Source organism: Lepisosteus oculatus, chromosome 6 (assembly GCF_040954835.1).
Source record: "Lepisosteus oculatus isolate fLepOcu1 chromosome 6, fLepOcu1.hap2, whole genome shotgun sequence".
NCBI classification, from domain to species: domain Eukaryota; kingdom Metazoa; phylum Chordata; class Actinopteri; order Semionotiformes; family Lepisosteidae; genus Lepisosteus; species Lepisosteus oculatus.
Window position 1 is genome coordinate 26,884,521 of NC_090701.1, and position 23,554 is coordinate 26,908,074.

Consider the following 23,554-nt stretch of genomic DNA (forward strand, 5'->3'; position numbering starts at 1 on the left):
TTACTGACCAAGGACAGGCAGCATCTTTATATATATTTGAGTACAAAGCCTACTTCAAGCCACTAAACTGCATAGTTTGCAAAAAACATACAAAAACATGAAAATGATATTATTATCCCACTTTCTGGGCATCTCTCTCATCTTTTCATTCTTCAGTCCTCCCTTAGAACATTATTGTTCTACCAATTATGTTCTACTTCTAGATAAGAGATGTAGAAACCTTTCCCAGGGAGTCATTCTTGACCTCTGTGTTCCCTTTATGGCGTACATTAGCACAGAAGCAGCAGCTGTAGTCCACATGTTTTTCAAGCAGGATATTAACAATATGATCATTATGAATAATACCAGACCCACAAATATGTATTGAACCAGAGACCCTCCTGGTTTGTTCCATTCTAATACATTTAAGCTACACTCAGACTAAAAGCAGAACTATTTACCCATGCCAATAAACCTAAATAATCACCTCTATCAAAGGGGATTACTCCCATGAGCATCTTTTATAGCAATGCAAACCCAACATGAGCTCTGATTATTATTTATGGCTGATTGATAAAGTATTGATTCCATATCCCCATTTATCAAAGTAAAACTCCTTACACTTAACAGGCACACTGTCGGCCTCCATCAAGAAGCTCAACAAACACAGAAAAAGTTACAACATAATAATTAATGTTCACTCAGTCTCTGGTGCAGGGGCTTGGTGGAAGTGCAACGCGTAGATCCAGTGATCTCATCCTGTCACTCAGATGGCAGAGTCGGTAGTCAGTTGCACTTGATATGATCCTTCCCCAGTGGGGTTGCAACATCTAGCAGGGTATATCTTCCTCACCCACACCCACTCACCAGGTATCAGGTCGTGTCTTCCCCCTACTGGAGGTCCCCAAACGTCCAGCACCTGTTCACCAGCCCCATGCACTGCTTCAATTAACAATCTACAATACTACAATAGAGAATTAGCAAATTCAATGATCCATTAGCCAGATTTGGCCCTCCAGGAAGTTTTGTTGGTTGGTCCGTGATGATATCAAACAGGCTCTCTTACATAGTTCTGTTTGATCCAGCCCGCAGGCTACACAGGCAGAGCATCTACCCATGGTGTTCCTTCAGTCTGATGTTTCGTTGATCTTTCAGAGTTCTGTTCCTTTGTTCCACTGTTACAGCAGACTGAGGGTGATCTCAGTCCATCTCACCCCAAACAATGCAGCCACAGCCTGACACACTTTCCCTGTGAAGTGCGTCCCTTCATCATAATAAAAGCGGAAGGGCAGTGCCCACCGAAGGCTTATCTCCATCATCAAGTGTTTGGTAGACACAGAGGCAGTGGCAGCAACACACTGGGAAAACAGATTATAAGAGCCAAGGTTTCCCTTTACAATTGTCAATTTGCCACTGCATGAAAGGTTCCTCAGGAGCAGGCCTTTTGAGCTGTTGCACCCGCACCTGAACTGTAGTTGGGTTCTTTTGATAAGCATCACATTGAGATACCACATAAGTGGCTACTGCTTCAAACCAGGTCCCCACCCAGTTTTGGGTAACCGGCACACCATTTGACTCACACCTGGGTGTCCGACAGAGTGCCTTTGTCAGGCTACAAAGGGCATTAGGCTGTGAGGGCATGCAGGGCGTCCAGTGTGCTGGCAGCACCACACCCAATCATCATGCAGCCCCACAATCTTTTCTAACCATGTCCTTTTTTCTGCTTTAGAAGCCTGAATGTCCTGTAGCTGTCCCCTTTTCACCAACAAAGGTTTCACAGGGGTCTCTGACTCCAGGTCTACCAGGACTGCTCACCTGACAGCTTCATCTGCAAAGTTGTTCCCTCGAGTTACTGGAAACATTTCTTTATTATGTGATTGATATTTTACCACAGCTACTTTAGTCAGTAGCTGCAAAGCTTCTAACAGTTCAGAGACAAACCCAGCATTCTTAACTGGAGTCCCTGCCATGTTGAGGAAGTCCCTATTCCTCCACCACCATCCAAAATTGTGGAATACACCAAATGTATATATACAGTCTATATAGATCGATACAATTTTCCATTTAGCATATTTACAAGTTTCAATTAAATCTTTTCATTCGGTCTGCTGGTTCTACTCCAGATTATTCACAGTTTATACAGCCAGGCAGGTAGCCTGCACAACACATAAACCTGGCCCTGTGGCCACCGCATCGAGGGGTCCTGAATTATAACCCACCAGACGATGCCTACCTCCATGCTCCTGCACCAGCACAGCAGCTCACAACCCATTTCTTTCACTTACAGATGCAGCCATTCAAAACGAGCGGGTAATACCGCATTATTTTGTGGTGCGCTTTACGCAGTCTACCGCAAGTTACCGTAAATTCTCCTATAATACTGCAAGTAAAATAATAGTATCCGGAATTTCCGCAAGGTGGAGCTAATAAAGCTCAACCTCTCATGTTCGGGCTGTCGCCATCAAAGTCTTTAACGAAGATATTAGTAATAGTATTAATAATGAATGACCTTGGACAAGCTGTAAACTCAAAGTATTGCCCTGGTCTACATTCTTTTTTTCATTGACCGTCTTTGTAAAAGTAACACCACAGCATTTCGCAATCACGCATTTGTTTCCAATCATGCAAAGTACAGTAATTTTTGAGAATCGATTCACCATGCCTTTCACATGCTCATAAAAGAGATTGATTTAGGAACATAAACATATTACCATATGCAAACTGTACTGTATACAGTATGTATATGTATATTTAATGTCTTAACTGTGCCCGTTTAAGTATTGAATATTTATATGGAATTTTACCACTGAAGGGAAATCTTAGTACCTGAGCATAAAAAGAATAGGAGCATACTGTGTGAAGGCCATAAACGATATTAATTTTGGAACTTAAACATACAGTATATTAGACCAGTATATGGCTGGTCTCGGTACTTTAAAGAAAACATACACACCAGTATTCCATTTCTCCCTAAACATTTTAAGCATCGAAGTCTTTAACTAACGTGATACTGGAGTCAACAAGCATACTTTTAAGAATTTGATTAAAAGGGAATAATATGGAATCGCGTATCTAAAGAAATTCATAACGATATAATTATATTCATGTAACGCAACACAAGAATAGTACACGCTGTACATTGTCTGTTGCAACGTAAATTGCAAAAATGCACTTGGAATCTGTCCAAGCCCTACTTTGTCAGGCATTTTCTCTTACTGCAACGGACATAAAAACTCCCTTGCTTTTAACAGAGCGTTTCATAATTTCTAACTACGAAAATGATTTAAACTGCGACACTTATCATTCAACCAGAGCTCAAAATGTCACAAGGATCCTCTAGAGCACAGCAAAGACTGTATTAAAAGAATCGCGAAATTATTAATTATTAAAGAAATTAATAAGATATAATTATATTCGTGTACTGCGACAAGGCTGTGTAGGGCTTTTTCACCTCTCTCTTCATGTGACTCTATTCAAAAGCCATTTAGCAAAGAGGGGATGAGAAGAGTGACAAACTAGTATACTTTAGATCTTTTTTTCTGAACCAGGGAAAATCTGATCATGTTTCTCTATAACAATAATAAAAAAACTGTGATAATAAAATAATAAAAAAAGGTGATATGTAAAATAAAGTTTTTTATTATTGTTTTATTATTGTTATAGAGAAACATGATCAGATTTTCCCTGGTTCAGAAAAAAGACTATTAAAATCTGTAATCTTTCCACTTGTATGTCATCGGAAAATACAAGAAGTTTCTGCTTTGTGTAAGGATGGTATCAAAAAGTAATCTAAGTGGTGAGAAAGCTGTGCTCCTCAAAGCGCTTTACAGGATAAAAACAATAACAACAATAGTGGCTGGGCAAACGATTTTTTTATAGAAATACAAAATGAGATATAATGATGTGTTCCGGCTAAGACATTAACGAGTACAACCCCCCTCTCTGCGACGAATTAAACCGGTTTCACAGGTATTTTCAAAGTAGAAGGGGGTGAGATTTCCATCTTAAGTTTCGTGTTAAATAATTTTTTTAAATAAAAATTCATTCTATACAGCAATCGCATATTTGGGTACCGTTTCATAAAACTCATGCTTAAAATGTTTAGGGAGAAATGGAAGACTGATAATGGAATGGAATGAATGATAAGTGTCGCAGTTTAAATAATTTTTGTAGTTAGAAATTATGAAACGCTCTGTTAAAAGCAAGGGAGTTTTAATGTCTGTTGCAGTAAAAAAAAATGCCTGACAAAGTAGGACTTGGACAGATTCCAAGTGCATTTTTGCAACTTATGTTGCATTGTCCATTTTGATGCTGTAATACAGTTCAAAATAAGTCTAAACTGTATCAGCTTTATTTATGTGTTGCAATTTAGAAAAAGTCAAAAACCTCACTCAAAATGCAATTTAGAGCTTTCTGGCAAGAGGAGACACCCAAATTAATAATGTAACATGCCACTGTTTGTGCATGAACAAAGTTATACTGCTATTTTCCTTAGATACGCGATTAAAAAAAATAAATTTTTTGAATCCCCAGCGGAACACATTCCATAAGTGCTTTTATATATCGCCTTTAAAGGTGGCTTCTCAAAACGCTTTACAGGATAAAAACAACAATAACAGCAACAACAACAATATTGTATTTCATTGCACTTTGAAAACCAAGTAATAACTTAACTTTATGTGCAAACGTTTTATGATATGTCGCTGTTGTGAATGTCTGTGGAGTGTATCTTATTTGCCTGTCTGTCCTGGCTCTCTCGCTCGCTCTCCCCCCCTCTCTCCCTCAATTCAATTCAATTCAAGGTGCTTTATTAGCATAACAGATGGGTACAATCAGTGTTGGGTATTTACTTTGCTTTGAGATTCCACTTTTAAAGGCGACATATAAAATCAAGGCTTTAACTTGCTTTAACTCCGCAAGTCTGAGTTCTCATGTCTGTCCTATCCGAACCCGAGAGTATTACAATATGTATCTTTATAGCAGGTGGTGTACAACTTTTTAGCATAGATTACACTTTTCTAAAATGTATTTAAAAAATAAAAAAGATTACAATCTAATCTTTCCACATTTGATCCCAAGATCCCAAGAAAAATAAATCTAAACGGGGAGAAAGCTATGCTGAAAGTTTATTAAGATACTTAGAAGACAAAGATATCAATTTATGTTGCATTTGTCTGATTGTGAATCAAAAAACACATATTTAAACACGCATTTATGATTGAAATCAAAACGCGATTTAAATCAATATAAATGTTTATTTTGTAACTTTGCTTAAAATGTTTAGGGAGAAATGGAATACTGGTGTGCATGTTTTCTTTAAAGTACCGAGACCAGCCATATACTGTATGTTTCAAGTTCCAAAATTAATAATGTTTATGGCCTTCACACGCGTTGCAGTATGCTCCTATTCTTTTTATGATCAGGCACTAAGATTTCCCTTCAGTGGTAAAATTCCATATTAATATTCAATACTTAAACGGGCACAGTAAAGACGTTTACTGTAAATCTTTCTACAACAGACCAACGGACCACGAGTGCCCCTGTCGGTCAACCAATCACGTACCGTGGTACCGCGCGTCATCGTGCGTCACAATGCGCGACGCCGTAGCCTATTACCTCCGGTACATGTCTGTACCGCGCACTTTGAATGGCTGCATCTGTATATCCACAATGTCCCTCTTGGATCCATGGCAGTGATGCAGCATTCAACTCAGATGGTGCCCATCTCACGCACCATCCGGACATGTGGGGAGGCGAATAGGATAGTTTGGTCAGAACAGATGTATCTACCTGGTAGACCAACATACACACAAAATGGCATGTACACCAGCACCAGCAGCCATGGTTGCAGCAGGCTATAATGTAAGGCGTGAGTAGGCTAGGGTGAAGTAATAGGTCTTCTGTCTGGATTTGAATACTGAGATTGACTCAGCATCCCGAATATGGGGTGGGAGACTGTTTCATAAGCTAGGGGCCCTGTAACTAAAGGCTTTACCACCAACTGTTGTTTTATTAATGTGTGGTATATGAAGAAGACCTGCATTCTGTGATCTAAGCAGGCAACTTGGATGGTAAACATTAATAAGTTCCATTAGATAGACCGGTGCCTGACCTCTGAGAGCCTTGTAAGTGAGTAGAAGGATTTTGAAGTCTGCCCTGTACTTGAAAGAAAGCCAATGAAGAGAGCTAAGTATGGGGGTTATATGGTTGTATGTTCTGCTCCTAGTAACAATTCTACCTGCTGCATTCTGATATACAGTACGTTAAGGTTAGGGAAAAGAAACTTATGATGTGTGGTGAAGCAACATACTGTATAAAGGTGAATGTTTCCCTATAAGAATAATGTAAATTTGGAGGGTCTGGGACTGTAAGAGTGTAAGCTTTGACCATGCAAAAGTTTGCCCAAGGGAGGCTTTTTCCATAAAAATTGGTGGAATAGAACCAGGTTAGAGATTGTTAGTTAGACTGAATGTGTGTGTCACCAACCATTTTCAGCACAGAGGGTCCTGTTGTACAGTAAGTCCAGGATATGTTCCTAAATAATGTAACTTACAGTATAGCTAAATGGCTTAGGGGAATTACTATCCATAAGGAATAATTGAAATATGTTCCCAACATAGTTCATATGTAACATTCCTCAATTCATCAATGGCATAAGTGAGAAACAACATACAGTATACAGTAGTGTTTTGGGGCAGGTCCACTCTGTATCCATTTCCTTACTCCAGGCCTTTCCACATAAAAATATCAACAATTCATTACATGTACATTAACTCTTCCTATCAAAGTAATACCAAGCATTGTGTAGTCAATAGTAAAGAAAATAAATTGTATTACAAGAAGCTATCTCAATAAAAGCAAAAAAATGCAAAAGATATAAAGCACTACATTTAGTGGAGTCTAGATTTTCCTTTTTTAACAGCTAAAACAACATCTGTAATGAGGAAAAAGGCACCAGAAAAAACATTTTATATTCTTTGAAGAATGACTCTACAGATTGTTGTCTCTTAGATTTTAATCTCTGTAGCAAGTGACAGTTTATGACACAGCAGGGATTCCATAATATTTCTGCCGCTGGTAAATGACCTCTGAAAGACAACTGATCATGAATGAATCTGGACTTTCTTCCTAAAACCACACAAATGGCTGCTTTTATTTTTACAAATTAGAAGGTTGAGATTTTCACAATGCTTACATGTGAGCAAACAGCAACTCACATCAGCAAACAGAGAGACTGTCAAATTAATTATTTCTGTGAATGAGCAAAGCTATTAACAGCACATTACATAAGAAATAACAAAGGCTCTACAAGTGACATTAATAACATGCCCTGGGCTATAAGAACTCCCAAAATAACTACAAGGAAATTGTGCTTCAGAGAACAGCAATTAATGAGTACAGTGAGGGCTTTTAAAGCAAGGTGAGCCAGATGGTATGGTATTTACTAAAATGTGATTAAAGATCTGTTTAAAAGACTACTGTTAAAGATTTCTGTCAGGTTGCTAAAAGGAAACAATGTACCATCTTATGGGTACCTGAAAGACAAAGAGAGTGTCACAGACACCAGCAGATGCTCACACATCTGTCACCAAAATGACAGATGAGAGACTGTTCTATCCATTTAAATGGCACATTAAATTGGCAACAAAAACTAAACATCTGAGAAAAGAAATTTGCTGAATGTATGAGAAAGTTTGTATTCGAGTGAGTTGAAGATGTACCTGAATTTTCACTCATAACCCTTTATGGACTTCTACTTATTTAGATGTACCCTTTTCTCCATGACAAACTACACAGATTTTATTCTGGATTGAAATATACTGAAATAATTATACAACCAATGAAACTGAAAGATAATCTTGCAGTTAATCTCAATGGTGAATAAAATGGCAATTCTTTACAATCCAATCATGTACCACGTACTGCTCAGAATGGAGCAGTATAGACTTCATCCAGAGAGGCCCACAGCACAGGACACAGTACGTCCAGGCTGTGCTGTCCTGCATAGAGCACACAAGTTAAGAATCTTAATTGTGTGAGTTTTTCCAATAAAGGGTTGGGAAATGACAGCGATTTTCAGCAGCCTTTACTATGGTTGTGCTGGGTTCATTGGGACCCCAGAATAGGCAATCAACAATATTTATTCTACTCTTCATGCCTAGAAAATCTTAAGGCTGTAGCTCTCCAGACAGAAATATGTGTCTATTTAGAAATCATTCAGAACTGTAGTCCAGAAAACAATACAAACACAAGCAAAATCTGACTATAATTTTCATGGATTAAGAGTATTCAAAAGCCTGTTAAGACCAGCCGTTTCTGCTCCAGTTGCAGTGTGAAATAAGCATATTATGTCTCAGAGATGGCCATGTGTTATTCTCTAAGTCCTCCATATCAGAATCTATCTATCTATCTGGGAAAAAAAAACAAAACTATAGATTGTAAATTTATAAAAAATATACAAAAATTGAAGTTAACGTGGTGGTACCTATTGCTAAAGCATGGTTCTATTTCATACTGTTGTGCTTAATGAAGGATTCAATGAATGATGTTTTTCAGTCTGAGTAAGACTTGCCATTTCTGAACCACGACTGAAACACTGCCTTACATATGGGCATTTCTTGCAAAGTGAAACATCCCATTATATTAGTAATGCAGTGATAAAACCTGCAGCTATAAAAAAAACACTGAAATGCAAAGGAAAAAATCTGTAAATGCATTTAAAATTCTGAAGATGATTTGACTGGAAAAGGATTTCAAATTTAACAATAATCAGATTTTAAATTAAAGTCGCCAGTTTCACTGGATAATGAATGATTTCTAAATATTGTCCTATCAATCTATTAACCAGCCTTTTCCAAATGGTGCTTAAGATACAACATTGTTAACCACAGCCAAATTATGGCAAGCCAATTTATTATTTAGAGATACCACCAAAAACATTTAAAGATATCTATAAGAAGTCCTTTAGAGATGTCTTTAAACCAGAGAATGAGTGCTTTTGCAGGGTTTTTCTGATACAGAAAACAAGGTCATTATTTGTCAGTCTGCTTCAGCATAGAGTGTTGCCCAGGGAATTTATCACTGCTTCATTCTAGCATCTTTAATGTGACTTGGGAATGGATGTATACAATTTGCCTCTAAAAGTGACTGGGTGTTCTTGTGCCAGATACGTGGGAGAATAACACATCCAAGTTAAGAGAAGCAAAAGTGTGTTTTTATTTCAGTGACTGAAGTGGAAAGTCGTGGATTTGTAGATTGTTGTTTGTGAAAGGCTGGGTGCATGCACAGCACATTTCAGGCTTGGAGAAAGAGGTCAAGCTCTTACTCTGTAATCAGTTAGCCTCCAGCTCTGATCTGCTCTCAATGCTCAGTCTTCTGAACTCATAGCAGCTGTGTATTGCTGCATAGCTGATGTACAATGTTGGGCCAGTTGTAACCCAGCAACATCAGCAATATCACTAAGTCAGAAATGATTCAAATCCAGATAGATGGGTTACAATCCATTCAGTGAGGCTTTCTGCTACAGTTGACTGATTATCGAAATACTTTAAAAAATTTCAAATAACCCATATGTCCATTATGGTATATCCACTACTAAGAGAGAGGTGGCAAAACCCAGTTGTCAAAACATGTGTCATATAATATGCCAAATACATTCACCTATCTGGTATTTCTATTGCAGTTTCTCAAATTTAAAATGTACAGTACAATATTTGGTATTCAGATGCAATCCTTAGTCACAGTATGCTCATGGATATGAGATGGATATTACACTAGTTGGCATTCCTTACAGTTTATGCTACATGGTAGGATCTCCATTATAAAAATGAATACATATCCTCACATAAGTTTCTTTATTCAATAATCTACATTTATAATACACACAAAATACCTAGCATAAATATATCTGTAACCTCTTAAATTTAGTTTCCACCATACTGGGGAATTTAAAAATTGGGAAAAACCTGATAACATTAGTCACTAAACAAACAAATAACATAATACATAGTGAGTCCAATGGCTGTTACACTCCTAGCATCACATGTTGTTACTGCATATACTGTACAGTAAATCCAAGCTTTTAGAAACTCTGATAATTGTCCATCCAGACAGATGCAGTTTGTGCACAAATCCCTCTCCATTCTCTTCTCTCCTGCAGACTCACATGTCACCATGGAAACCCTTAAAAAAGCAGTTTGGCTTCCAGAGAGGCCTGCAGTCAATTTCATTTCTAGGCATGCAGCAACACAAATCAAAAGAAGAACAAGAAAAAAAAAACACAAGAAATACACAAATTATAAGGAATGAAGCATAGCCTCTGTCTTGCGTGTCCCTAAAACTCATTTTTGCTTCATAAAGTAAAGCACAACAGGATGTGGCAAGGGCTCCTGATTACCACATTAACAAATGAGAAAAGAATAATGAATAAAATATTTGTCAGTCAGCCATCTCTTTCTAATGATAATGCTGGCAGCGGGATCACACTCCTCATTAAGAAACTGCTCCCTTAGTGTACTCTTCCCAGAGCTTCCGAGCTAGAGGTTTTCTCTTTTGAAGCTTCCCACTTGGGCTACATATGCTTTTTTCAGTTATAAATCATCTCCTCACTCATCCATAATTTAAAAAATTCAACATCTGTCCACTAGGAATATTACACCAAAGAGCAACCAGAGTTAATTAATGACTGGAAAGTAAATTATGGCATTGTACACACAGGTTAAAAGCATTGGACATAATTCACTAGAACTGGAGGAACTGATGGAAACAAATCCCGGACTGCTGCACAGACGTACAGTATCATGCAGTACCTACTGTACCGGGGGCAGTTTCACAAAACCCTGCTGGGTAGAAGGTTACTATGGCCAGTTTTATATTTTAGTGCTTTAAAAAAATAAAAGAAAATGAAATTAGGATCTTTAAAGTATATGAAAACCAGAAACGATTCTGAAAAAAATATACAACTTCTACTTTGACATGTTGTTTGAAAACAGTACAACATAGCCTGGTGACATATACATTATATATAATATATATATATAGTTTTGATCTGACAGTCTGGTAATTGTTAAAACAGTGCTAAACCTAAAGGGTATTTAAGGCATTGAATGTTAATAAGCCTAATATCTGAAACTAAGAATTGGCAAGTGGTTGGTTAATAGTGTGACAAGGTCATTTTATGATAATTGATTCCCTGGGACCTTTTGAAAATTAAATTGACAAGGAATTAACAAGCTATAATACCAGTGTATAATGACAGCAATTTTCAAAAACGTTCCTATCTCCTTATCTTACATTAAAATCTGTGTTGCAGATCGTAAGGTGGAAGTGAATATACACCAATCTGTAGATGTTTCTGACATGTGAGCTGGAGTTGTAAATGTAGTTGATATTACAAAAATATGAAGGTGAAAAGGTCATATATTTATGACCCTAGTGTCGAGATCTCCAACCCTGGTCCTGGAGAGCCCCAATCCAATTCCAATTAGTCTTAAAGGTCACCTGTTTTTAAAGGCAACACTTGTGAGCTATTGATGAATCAAGCAAGTAATCTGTACAACTAAAAAACTCTGGTCATTGCTGGCTGAAGAATACTTAGATTTTAGTCTTAAATGATTTCTAATTTAGCAAAGCACTGATCACAATGGAACTATTGAAATGGAGTTTATTTAATGAACGTTCGGGGCGGGTGACAACAACCACGCTCAATCATTCCCAGCCGTCAGTAATTAGCAATCACTCCCTTCATCCTTCCTCCACTGAATGCTATAAATACCAAATGCGATATCTCTCTTCCTCGCGTGCGACTTTTGCATATTCAGGTACGTCTTTTCGCGTTGCACAAGCCTGGGCCTTTTCTCTTGCGTTTCGATCACCTTCAGACCTGTAACTTTTCTGCTCTGACGAAAAACCTTCGGCAGCACAGAGGATTCCCCTGATGCCGTGATCTGAAGGCTTGTGACAGTCCAGTTAAAAGAAATGCTTCCAAATTTTCCGGGGCCCTCCGCTGACGTCACCCGCGCAGCCGTTCTCCAGCCCATGCTAGAACTTGTGCTGCAGTAGCTGCAGAATGGAGACAGCCAGTTGGTTTCTCATCATTTCGGGACATTAAACAGCTTCATTAACCCAGTTTTCATGGGTTCCTGATCAAAAGGGTTTGCAGCCATTTAAAATGACCGCTTTCGCAAAAAAAAAGGTAGAAAAGAGAAGAAAGAACAAAACGTGAATACGCAAGAACAGAAAGAGTAAAAGAAGATAAGCTGCCTATGCCTTGGCCCCTCATCTTCCGTTGTCTTGTCCCACTACACATTCATCTGCGTTTCGCCTTCACCAGGCAACGGCAATCCAATCCTGCAAACATGCTGTCAACGACATCCAAGTCCAAGATCACCCTTGGGTAGCCATCCTCTTCGGATCCGTCGTCAGAATCATACGAATCCAGGGAGAGGTGCTCCAGCTCATTGTCTCCCACCTGGCCGCCGCCTTTGGCCTCCATCTACACAGCTTCTCCAGGGAGCTCTCCTTGTCACTCATGGCAGCCACCACTGTGTCCTTCCCTAGAGCGAACACTGGGAGAGTGCTGATCAGCCCCACACCGCGCTCTATACCCAGCCTTCTCTCTAAGCTCTGGTGCCACCGCGCCACATCTCCGCCGTCTCCACCGTCCCTCTCAGGCCCCCACAGGCCCTTGCACACCCCCACAGGCCCTGGCAGGTCCTCACAGGCCTTTTCCGAGACCAGGACCCACCGCTCCTGAACCATCCATTCGAAACATCTAGCATCTGAACATCCAGATGGTTCTCCTGTTAAAACAAAATGGGCTGCTCTCGACAAATGCACGCTCACTGCCATGTTTACAAATCCCCAACGTTCAATTCAGTCCCGGGTTCCCATTTCTGCTGCTACTGCGGCCAGTTCCTCGGCCCTGAGGGATCTTTCCTGCTTCAGTGTTCAATTTAGCCCAGTGTTCCGTTTTATAAAAACAAAACACATTCCAGGATGCAGCGCGACTGCATTTCTCCCAGGCTCAGACATTTTCCCTATCCCCGGCCTTCAATTTGGCCCCAGATCTATTACTTTAGTTTCCGCTGCTACTGCGGCCATTTCCTTCGCCCCGGGTATGTCCGGCGTCCTACCTCAGGCCCAGTCCGTAGCTGTCACGAGTCTAGTCTGTCCAGCACCGCCACTACCGGCACCACCTCTTTAATGTCGATACAGGTAAGTCCCACGTCTCGTGTCTCAGTCTTGACTTCGCGTTTTTTCTCTCACCCTTTCCGCCACCGGTACCACCTTATCAACAGGTAAGTCCTTCGTCCCATGTTCCCATTTCATCCCTGTCCTTTACCCCCACCCCCCCACATGTCCAATCATTACGCTTTGATCTTGGGCATTGTCATTCCAAGTGAAATTGGTGAATTAAAAGTGATCTGTAATACCTGGATTGGGTCTCTTAAGGACAAGGGTTGAAGATCTCTGCCCAAGTGAAAACAGTTCAGCACAGCATTACATATTGTACGTCTTTCGTCTAGTTTGGGGTTATTGTTTTATCTTCTGTCCTTTTGTAAATATAAAAATGTTTCTAGGGTAATTTTAGCATGCAACATCAATTTATTGACATTAACAATGCAACATTTTGTCTCATTCTATAAAGCAGTTACCCTAGGTGTTTTTTTCATGTGAAGTGTATAAAAAGAAATAATGGAGACATTACCTTCAAAATAGTTTTGACTGCACCGTGGTAATAGATTAATTATTAAAAGATAAAATAACATGATTCAATTTAATTGTCATGAATTTAACATGACCCAGTGCCTTAATAATTGTGGAGAAAGTGTTGTGTCTGATTGACAACCAAGAGACAAGAACATTACCTTAGATGCTTGAAAACAGTACAGATGACTACAGTGGTTCAAAACAAATGAGAAAAGGGAAAGCAAGAGGAGTAGAGAGACTGACAATACAAGAGACAGCATAACATTTTCCATTGACAGCATGCCGAAGTGAATATCTGAGTATGAAAAACACAATTATTTAGGCAATGCAAAATTACTTTTACACTTGATGAACCAAAAGAGGGACAATATTCCGGGAGAATAAGTTTAAAGTAGTTTTCTTTTTATCAGTGATTCTTTCTAGGAATCTGTACAAGGTTTACAAGGCTGGTGGTGTTGCCTTACTGTGCAAATTGTTTGCTGCTTATATGGTGGAGGATGTGGTCTAAATTATGAAAGTATCCAATACACATTTTACTGGGGCATTGTGTGCATCTTCACTTGCATTTACTATAGCATTGTCATTTGTGCCTTGTTAAACCAGGTTTGAGATAATGTGTTTGTTTTTTTAGAGTTACAGTAGGTCATTCTTAAGTAATGTTGATATCACAATACAGTTTTACTTTCAGCACAAGATTTAAGGTGTTGAGTCAAGCTAACACACAAGGCCAGAAAAATACAGTTTCTTCAATGGAAATAGTAAATTAATTTAATTTAAATCTTAATTTGCAATTTCTTGTTTCAAATGAACATCAAAGACCAATAACACTTTAAAAAACAAAGAGATATGCAAAACGTTTTTGCATATTGTAAGACATGCATATTTACATTTATATTTACTCCTGGGCCAGGAAAGCAACAGTCAATTCATTTGTTTGGATTTGTGTTTTATTATAAACCAGACTTTCATAGATACTGGGAAATTCATGCTTCAGGAAATGAAACAGTAATTGAATGGATTGGATAAACAGACAGCTCTTAATTAAGGCAAGAACTTAAGAAAGGTAACAAATTAAAGGAGACCACATTTAGCCTTTTGATAGTTAGCAGCTAATTGATCCAAAGATCTTATCCTTCTGTTTATTGAAAGAAGTTAAAATATCAGCATCAATAACATGGCTGGGTACCTTGTTCCAGAATAATTCCCAACAACCATAATTGTCAAAGTGAAGTAACTATTGACATTTTATGGCTTCAGATATGAGCCATTGTAAGCACAGGAACAGACATATAGTACACGCGCAGCTTCCCAAATGGCATATATTATTAAAACACTTCAACCCCTTGCTATTGTTTAGTCTAGGTAGTGCAGACTGGTAGACTAGCTGTAGTTAACAATACTTGTATTTTGAGTGGCATTTAGTTTGGTTCCTGAGCAATAAAAAAAAAACATGATCTATGCTGCCATATTCTTCAGTTATTTTTTGTCTGCATGATTAGTATAATAACTTAGGGATTACCTTGATTTTCCTTAATGAAAATAAAAGATAAAATTATTCAAGACTTCAAATATGAGAAATGCCAACTGGAGTCATGACGCAGAGGAAACCCCCAAAGTCATAAATCTTTTGTCCCTCTCTTGTCTGGAAAAAATGTTAAGTACTTATTTTTTATCTCTTACCAACTCTCACTGCACTGTCTAGACAGAACCTTGAAGACACTGGTTTCTCATTCATTTCTCTCTCCATAAATCTGCACCACTGTTTGAAAAACAAAAATGAGGAACTAGGGTGTAAAACATTTCACAGCCATTCCAAACCATAAACAAAGGCTTAAAGACTGATACCGTCAGACCTGTAGAATTAGTTTGCATGTTTACAGTGCACATTATACTGTAGATCCAAAAGGCCAGAACATATAGCTCAGATCTGGACTGGCTAGGTCTTAAATATTTTCTATGGAATACTTTTTTTCTTACAGTTTCGAAAGATGATGTTCAGCCAGATTTATGTGTTGAATTGTAGGTCTTACTTCAATACTTTACATTTACATTTTAAGAGAAGCATACTATTTCTGTTTTATATGTAGACATGGAAGCCAACCAACTATGCTCATCACCTCTCTCTCCCCTCACAGTTCACAGACTGTTTGCTAGCATTCTTTACGATTCCCGGAACAGAAAAAAATAGGCTTTACTATGGTGGAAATTTTTAAATGCATGTAAATCCCAGTAGAGAAGCATGTTTGGCAGTTAGCACAAGAGTTAGCACCTCCAAAGCTCTTGGGTCCTACGACTTATTCTTGATGAAGGCACTTCTAAGTGGAGTTTGCATGTTCTTCATATTTTTATGTAGGTTACAAAGATGTGTTGGGTAGGTGTCTCCAGTTTATGCCTGTGTGTGTGGTGTGTCCCATCGAGACTGTAGTTCTGCCTTATACCCTGTGCCTGATAAAAATACTTTGTGAAAACCGAAGGCTGAATGCTTACAAAACTTTATAGGAATTACACTTTATTCACAGATATGATTCACATTACTGCTCTGACTCCTTTTCATGTGCAAAGAAAATAACTTTTTTCCAGGTAGCTAAAGCTCCAAATAATATCCCTTCTTCTTCTCTTAAACATTTATGAAGTGATAAGTAATTTCCTACCTGGTTTATTCAAAATATGTTATCTCTAGAATAAAGTTATGTCATCTTCTTAACGAGTGTGTGTCACAAGTTATCTCTTTCACTTCAGCTCAGTCGTGGCTTTCAGGCTATGTGCTTTCAGTTAGAAATAAGGAATATATATATATTGTTTTAGAATATGACAGCAGACTTAAATAATAAAAACCTCACCCAAAGCTTTTAAATAATGTATTGCATTTTAAATAATCCAGCCCATTCCAAGTTTCCTGACAGCGGAAACAAATACAAAAAATACTGACCCCTTCATGTAAGTTACAAATCCTGTACAGCACTATCCATCCTCTATCAGAAACCTGTTTATTTCTAATAAAGGATGGGGCAACTTGGAGCCAATCCCCAAAACACAAGGCAGAAGGGAAGATTATACCGCATAGACAGGATGCCAGTCAAATCCAAACTGCACACACTCAAGCACAAAGGGACACCTATTAACCTAGACAACTTGGCTTTGAAAGATAGAGAAGAAACTGAACAACCCAAATGGGAGACCAGGGAAACTCCACACAGAAGGTGCTTCAGCCCAGAATTGAACCTAGGACCCAAGAGGTGTGATGCCCACTTCATACTTGTGTGCCACCCTATACAGAACTGCAATAATACAACAGATACCTTTTTAATCATCTCACACTTCACAGTTCTTTGATGACAGTACTTCTATCATTCTGACTATGGAAAAGCCCTTTCCAACACATACAGTACCTTCAAATTACGGATTTATAGTTTAACTCTTTTTAACTCCATGTTGCTTTTTAATTCATTGAAATGAATGGTTTTATTTGCCTTTATCTAGATCCCACCTCCAGGAGGAAACAGAATTGTGAGTGGACACACCATGTCACAGGGAAGCCTCCACATGCCACTACATTTCTCTGGCAAAAAACTGGCAGCTCGGTACTGAAATCCCTAGGAAGCAGATCAGTTGTTGCAACAATAGACATTATTCATACTCATGGGCGCAGTCCTCTTATCCACTGACAGATTTCAATGCCATTAGTCTGTCTACAGAAACTGAAGTAATGGCTTGCATAATAAAAGCTTCTTTCTGGGAAGCCTGTGAAGAGAAGTGGCTTTATATACTGTAGACTGTGTACAAGACATCAGAACATACAGTATATCTACAGTGGGTTGTCAAAAGCCCTTATTTTTAGAGACAGCCCTTATTTTATAATGGAAAAACTGTTAAATGCTCTGTCATTATCTCTTGCATCAGCTTTAGATTTATAAATGCTATGATGACTAAAACATCAGAGTAAAATTTACAGAGTAAAACCGGTACAGAACTCGTTTTGAAATGGGATCAACAGCAAAGCATTCTCATGCCCATGCACTTTAAAATGCCACTGCAACTCACAAACACAATGATAACATTTCAAAGACAAAACTGACAGAAAATACTCTAAGAACGCATATTCTAAGAGATTAATAAGAACTCATAAGAAAGGTTACAAAAGAGAGAAGGCCTCACAGCCCATCTTGCCCATCTTTGTCTCAGTGCTGAGATGAAGCACATCAACAACACACAGTACCTCACTAGTGTGGCTGCTGGACAAAATAGTTTTCTGCAGTGACCAGTCGTAGGTTGGTCATGATAGACATTGTGTTAAAAAGTATTTCAATTTTTTAAATTTGAAACAAAGTTGGTTTTCAAACAAAGAAGCATTTTCCCCAGAACAAAGTTCACTTTTTATTTTCTGCAAAGCAGCTGTAAAGGATTAATGATGAAAGTTGAGCAAGCAGCAACACAGATAAGGTAACCAGACTTCTGTCCATTCAGACACACACTCTGAGGACGCCAAACATGGTGGAAGTTGCAAACTAGCCCGTACAGTGCCTTGCGAAAGTATTCGGCCCCCTTGAACTTTTCAACCTTTTGCCACATTTCAGGCTTCAAACATAAAGATATAAATTTTTTATTTTATGTGAAGAATCACCAACAAGTGGGACACAATTGTGAAGTGGAACGAAATCTATTGGATTTTTGAAACTTTTTTAACTAATAAAAAAATGAAAAGTGGGGCGTGCAAAATTATTCGGCCCCCTTGCGTTTATACTTTGTAGAGCCACCTTTTGCTGCGATTACAGCTGCAAGTCGCTTGGGGTATGTCTCTATCAGTTTTGCACATCGAGAGACTGAAATTCTTGCCCATTCTTCCTTGCAAAACAGCTCGAGCTCAGTGAGGTTGGATGGAGAGCGTTTGTGAACAGCAGTTTTCAGCTCTTTCCACAGATTCTCGATTGGATTCAGGTCTGGACTTTGACTTGGCCATTCAAACACCTGGATACGTTTATTTGTGAACCATTCCTTTGTAGATTTTGCTGTATGTTTGGGATCATTGTCTTGTTGGAAGATAAATCTCCGTCCCAGTTTCAGGTCTTTTGCAGACTCCAACAGGTTTTCATCCAGAATGGTCCTGTATTTGGCTGCATCCATCTTCCCCTCAATTTTAACCATCTTCCCTGTCCCTGCTGAAGAAAAGCAGGCCCAAACCATGATGCTGCCACCACCATGTTTGACAGTGGGGATGGTGTGTTGAGGGTGATGAGCTGTGTTGCTTTTACGCCAAACATATCGTTTTGCATTGTGGCCAAAAAGTTCGATTTTGGTTTCATCTGACCAGAGCACCTTCTTCCACATGTTTGGGGTGTCTCCCAGGTGGCTTGTGGCAAACTTTAGACGAGACTTTTTATGGATATCTTTGAGAAATGGCTTTCTTCTTGACACTCTTCCATAAAGGCCAGATTTGTGCAGTGTAAGACTGATTGTTGTCCTATGGACAGACTCTCCCACCTCAGCTGTAGTTCTCTGCAGTTCATCCAGAGTGATCATGGGCCTCTTGGCTGCATCTCTGATCAGTCTTCTCCTTGTCTGAGCTGAAAGTTTAGAGGGATGGCCAGGTCTTGGTAGATTTGCAGTGGTCTGATACTCCTTCCATTTCAAGATGATCGCTTGCACAGTGCTCCTTGGGATGTTTGAAGCTTGGGAAATCTTTTTGTATCCAAATCCGGCTTTAAACTTCTCCACAACAGTATTACGGACCTGCCTGGTGTGTTCCTTGGTCTTCATGATGCTCTCTGCGCTTTCAACAGAACCTTGAGACTATCACAGAGCAGGTGCATTTATACAGAGACTTGATTACACACAGGTGGATTCTATTTATCACCATCAGTCATTTAGGACAACATTGGATCATTCAGAGATCCTCGCTGAACTTCTGGAGTGAGTTTGCTGCACTGAAAGTAAAGGGGCCGAATAATTTTGCACGCCCCACTTTTCATTTTTTTATTAGTTAAAAAAGTTTCAAAAATCCAATAGATTTCGTTCCACTTCACAATTGTGTCCCACTTGTTGGTGATTCTTCACATAAAATAAAAAATTTATATCTTTATGTTTGAAGCCTGAAATGTGGCAAAAGGTTGAAAAGTTCAAGGGGGCCGAATACTTTCGCAAGGCACTGTATATACAGTACACCGTTAAACATAGTTTCCACTTTTATCCTGTTAAAGTGCAAGAAAGCCATATCTTTAACACAACATTCATTTAAAACATTAAAGTCCAATTTTTAAAAAAATTACACTTTTCCCTCTGTTCAAACAAAACAATTTCCCCAAACGTTAGCATTTCCCTTATTTAATCTAGAAGGAAATTATCGTGCCCAGATGTGCCTAAAACTGCATCTGGCCTTTCTTGCACTGTGAGGTTTACCTACCTCTGTGTGAACCAACCTGCTTCTTCTGCTTTGTGTTCTTCATATTTTAACCCTGATGCCAATTTGTTGTACAACTTTTTTACTTTACCAAACGTCATACAGTAGTATGACAGCAGTAGGATTGTAGGGGCTTTCAATCGAAAGGGAAGGAGGGAAGACATTCGGGAGGGATGAAAACAGCCAAATGTAATCAGATTCAGCTGTCAGTTATTCGCAATAGCTCTTGACATAATTCCGTCACCTAAAACATTAGAAACACATGATCCCCTTCTCTCTCTCGCATACAGTACGTCTTTTTGCACCCCACCTCTACACCATCTCCACCTCTGCAGCTGCCTCTTGGTCACTCCTCACTCTGCATGGGAATTCTAGCCTCCTTGTCCCGGCCTCCTAACCAGGAGGTTAGCGCTCTGACAAATTTTTACTAAAACACTCCATAATCCTTTCAGAACAATTAATTCTTGGGTGTTGTTATTCCTAATAAAACTGAACTACTGAATTTTTGATCTCCTCTGTCATCGCCAGGCTTGCTATAAAAAATCATTCCCCACCAAGAGAAGCCTTTCTATGAAATCACTACTGATGAACTGAAATACAGTTCTATCAAGACATTATATTCTTTTTTCAGAGCTAATTAGTTACTTGTATTGAACAGCAGCAGTATTTCATCACAACCTGAACTAAACAGTCATCAATAACCAATAAAAAGGATGCTGTCTGAGCTCCATGAACAGCATTACTGCTTCTGATGCAAACTCACTCTTAGAACTGCACATTTATTTGCATCAATGATGTAAGTCATTTAATTCAGTCTTTTGAAGAACATTTCAGCTCTGTTAGTGTTCATCCCAGAACAGTAAAGCTTTGACATTTGTCAATTCAATTCAATTTACTTTTATATAGCGCCTTTCACAACGAGGTTGCCCCAGGGTGCTTAACAATACAATTGACGATACATTTTGTCAATACAGAACAGAAGACCAGAAGACAACGGAGGAGAGGAACCAAAACCTCCTTAGTAAGGAGAGAAAAAACCTCTAGGGGTTAACTGGTTGCCCAACCCCTTTGGGCATGCTAACATTATATAATTTTAAAAAAGGAAACAATGAGGGTCTTATGTGGTCGTCCACATAAGAGCTTTACAACAAGGCCCTATGAAGTGTAAAGAGAAGTTTTCATCTCCCAGCAATCGCATTCCCTGACTGATTAAACTAAATGAAAAGGTTTCAGCGATTAAGCGCCGTTTGTGTAGAGGCTGTGCTTCGCAGCTGTCTGGAGGTGTTTAATAAATCACACCTTTCTACTATAGCAGACAGAAATGTCTGCTATAAGATCTTTCAAACTTCTTTTTAATCATGGATTCTGCGCACAGTCTATCATTGTATGAAGTTGTAATTCATTTTGACAGTGCAACGCATCTGCCGAATAGATAGTCAAAACTGAAGACTGGGACGATTCATTCATAATCAGGAGCATAATTTACATTTAAATATCGTGTCACAACATAATACAGTATGTCAGGTGGGTAGCTGCGTCTGCATGCGTAGGCTGCAAAGGAACGAGTAATAGGTTTATTCCATGCTGAAAAGAGAAGAAAGAAAACCCAACGTTTCGGCCATGGAGCACATTGTGTTTTCTTTCTTCTCTTTTCACCATGGAATAAACCTATTACTTGTTCCTTTGCAGCTTACGCAAGTATACAGTATGTATGTATGCAATACAGTACAATATTTCTGTTGTGCAGTATGTACAGTAGATGAGCATCTTTTTCTGTATCCCTTAAATGTTCTCATTCTACATTATTTATCACCATATCTCCATCATTTAAGTAAAATATTAAATCCACTTGCAAAGCACATAAAAAGCTGAACTCGTGTTCATTATTTTTAGAGATATTTAGAACAGCGAATATCATTACAAGACCCAGACAAAATCTCTAACTGATATATTTGATGTATACAGGTTACAAATTTTGAAATATCAATTTGTACTTTCTAACTCGGTATTGTGGAAACAGACTGAACGACAATAAAGAAAAGGTAAAGACGAAAAAAGGGATTGGAACAAAAATCAATAAAGGGGCAGACATATAAAAGAGAATAAAACATACACTTCTTATTCCCTTTGAATTGCAACAGTAAATACATCTCCAGTATTCTACCCTGTCTGATTTGTTTTGCTCACCTGCATGTAAATAGACTTCATAGTGCATTTAAAACGAAACACTGGCTGGTGGGATTGAAACTCACATTCCTTAACCTTGCTTTTAATCAGTGTCCGTAAAAGTACAGCTGTTCATGACATACCCTTCAAATGATGATGTAGCACGTTCTTACCCTAAGGACAATTTGCATTGACAGTTAAGCGCTCTTTTACACGATGTTATCCACAAATATCACCCTCCGTTTTTACAGTATGTCTTACAAGCACAGGCTGTAAAAACACGGCACACGGTACAAAGTACAAAACACATGGTACTGTGACTGATCATAAAATCTTAAAAACCAAGCGGGAGCTCTAAATTCCAAGCAATCTGTTCAATACGAAATAAAGTATATAACATTAGATCTTATACAACACCAAGACATCTGAGGGGGTGACACCCTATGACACTTCTGACTTCCATGTACAATTGAGTGATTTAATGTGTCAAATACATAGAGCTCGTTTTGGTCTATCCATTGTGCATGGCCTTAAATTAGAAAGACGAATTGTAGCTGCAGAAATCAGTTTACAGCTGGCTACCTTACCAGACAAACCCAGGAGAACTGAGGAGTTCCTGACGCTTCCCTTGGAACAGGATTCCCGTGGAAGTCAGTAATCTGTGCGTGGGCTCAGTTCATTTAGAAACCTGGAAATGGATGTATCGTACCAGTCCAAACCACGAAAGGAATTATGACTTCTTTAAAACGCAAAAAAAAATCCGTCTCAATTAAAACCGAGAACAAAAATCACCGTTCACTGCACCTGTCCCAGTGTAGCCTCGCTGCTCCACTGTTCCGTGGTTTTCAGCCAATCCGAACAGCTATGAGCCGCCGCAGCCGCTTCATAAAGGATGCGCTTAATCTAATTTGGCCCCTGTTGCTGCAGTAATAAAAGTGCGTATTTGTGTTAGTGATCCAGTCGCTTTAGACCGCAAATCCCTTTCCTTTCCCCCACTCCGCTCAGACTCATCTAGCCTTTAGCGCATCATTTAACCCCCCCGCCTCTTGTGTCGCTCCCCCGCCTGTATTGTTCTTCGCCTTTGGACTACGCTGCCAGTTTACCCTGTATTTTGACCATTCTATTTTGTGATTGGTAACGAGTATTGCATCACCACATGTCCGATCCAATCACTAAAGCCTCAAACATGCTTCTGGATTTTTGGATTGTATTATTTCCGCGTAATAAAGAGGAGCCTTTCATTAACGACTTTTCTTTTAAGAACTTGCTCTCCAATGCAACACGTGTCCCACTGTTATAATTCTC

The 23,554-nt window shown here is 38.9% G+C and overlaps 1 protein-coding gene across 2 annotated transcripts in view; it reads right to left on the reverse strand.

Annotated features, from left to right (window-relative positions):
• lrrc24 (leucine rich repeat containing 24) overlaps window positions 1-23,307 on the reverse strand; it is a 36,733-nt gene extending 13,426 nt beyond the window's left edge. The window contains exon 1 of one of the 2 annotated variants that reach the window (XM_015354075.2): window positions 23,054-23,307. The gene's annotated coding sequence lies outside the window, so the exon portion shown is untranslated. Of the gene's footprint in view, window positions 1-22,836 lie in introns of both variants that reach the window. The other variant, XM_015354073.2, reaches the window with a different exon arrangement.
• Window positions 23,308-23,554: the final 247 nt, after the last annotated feature.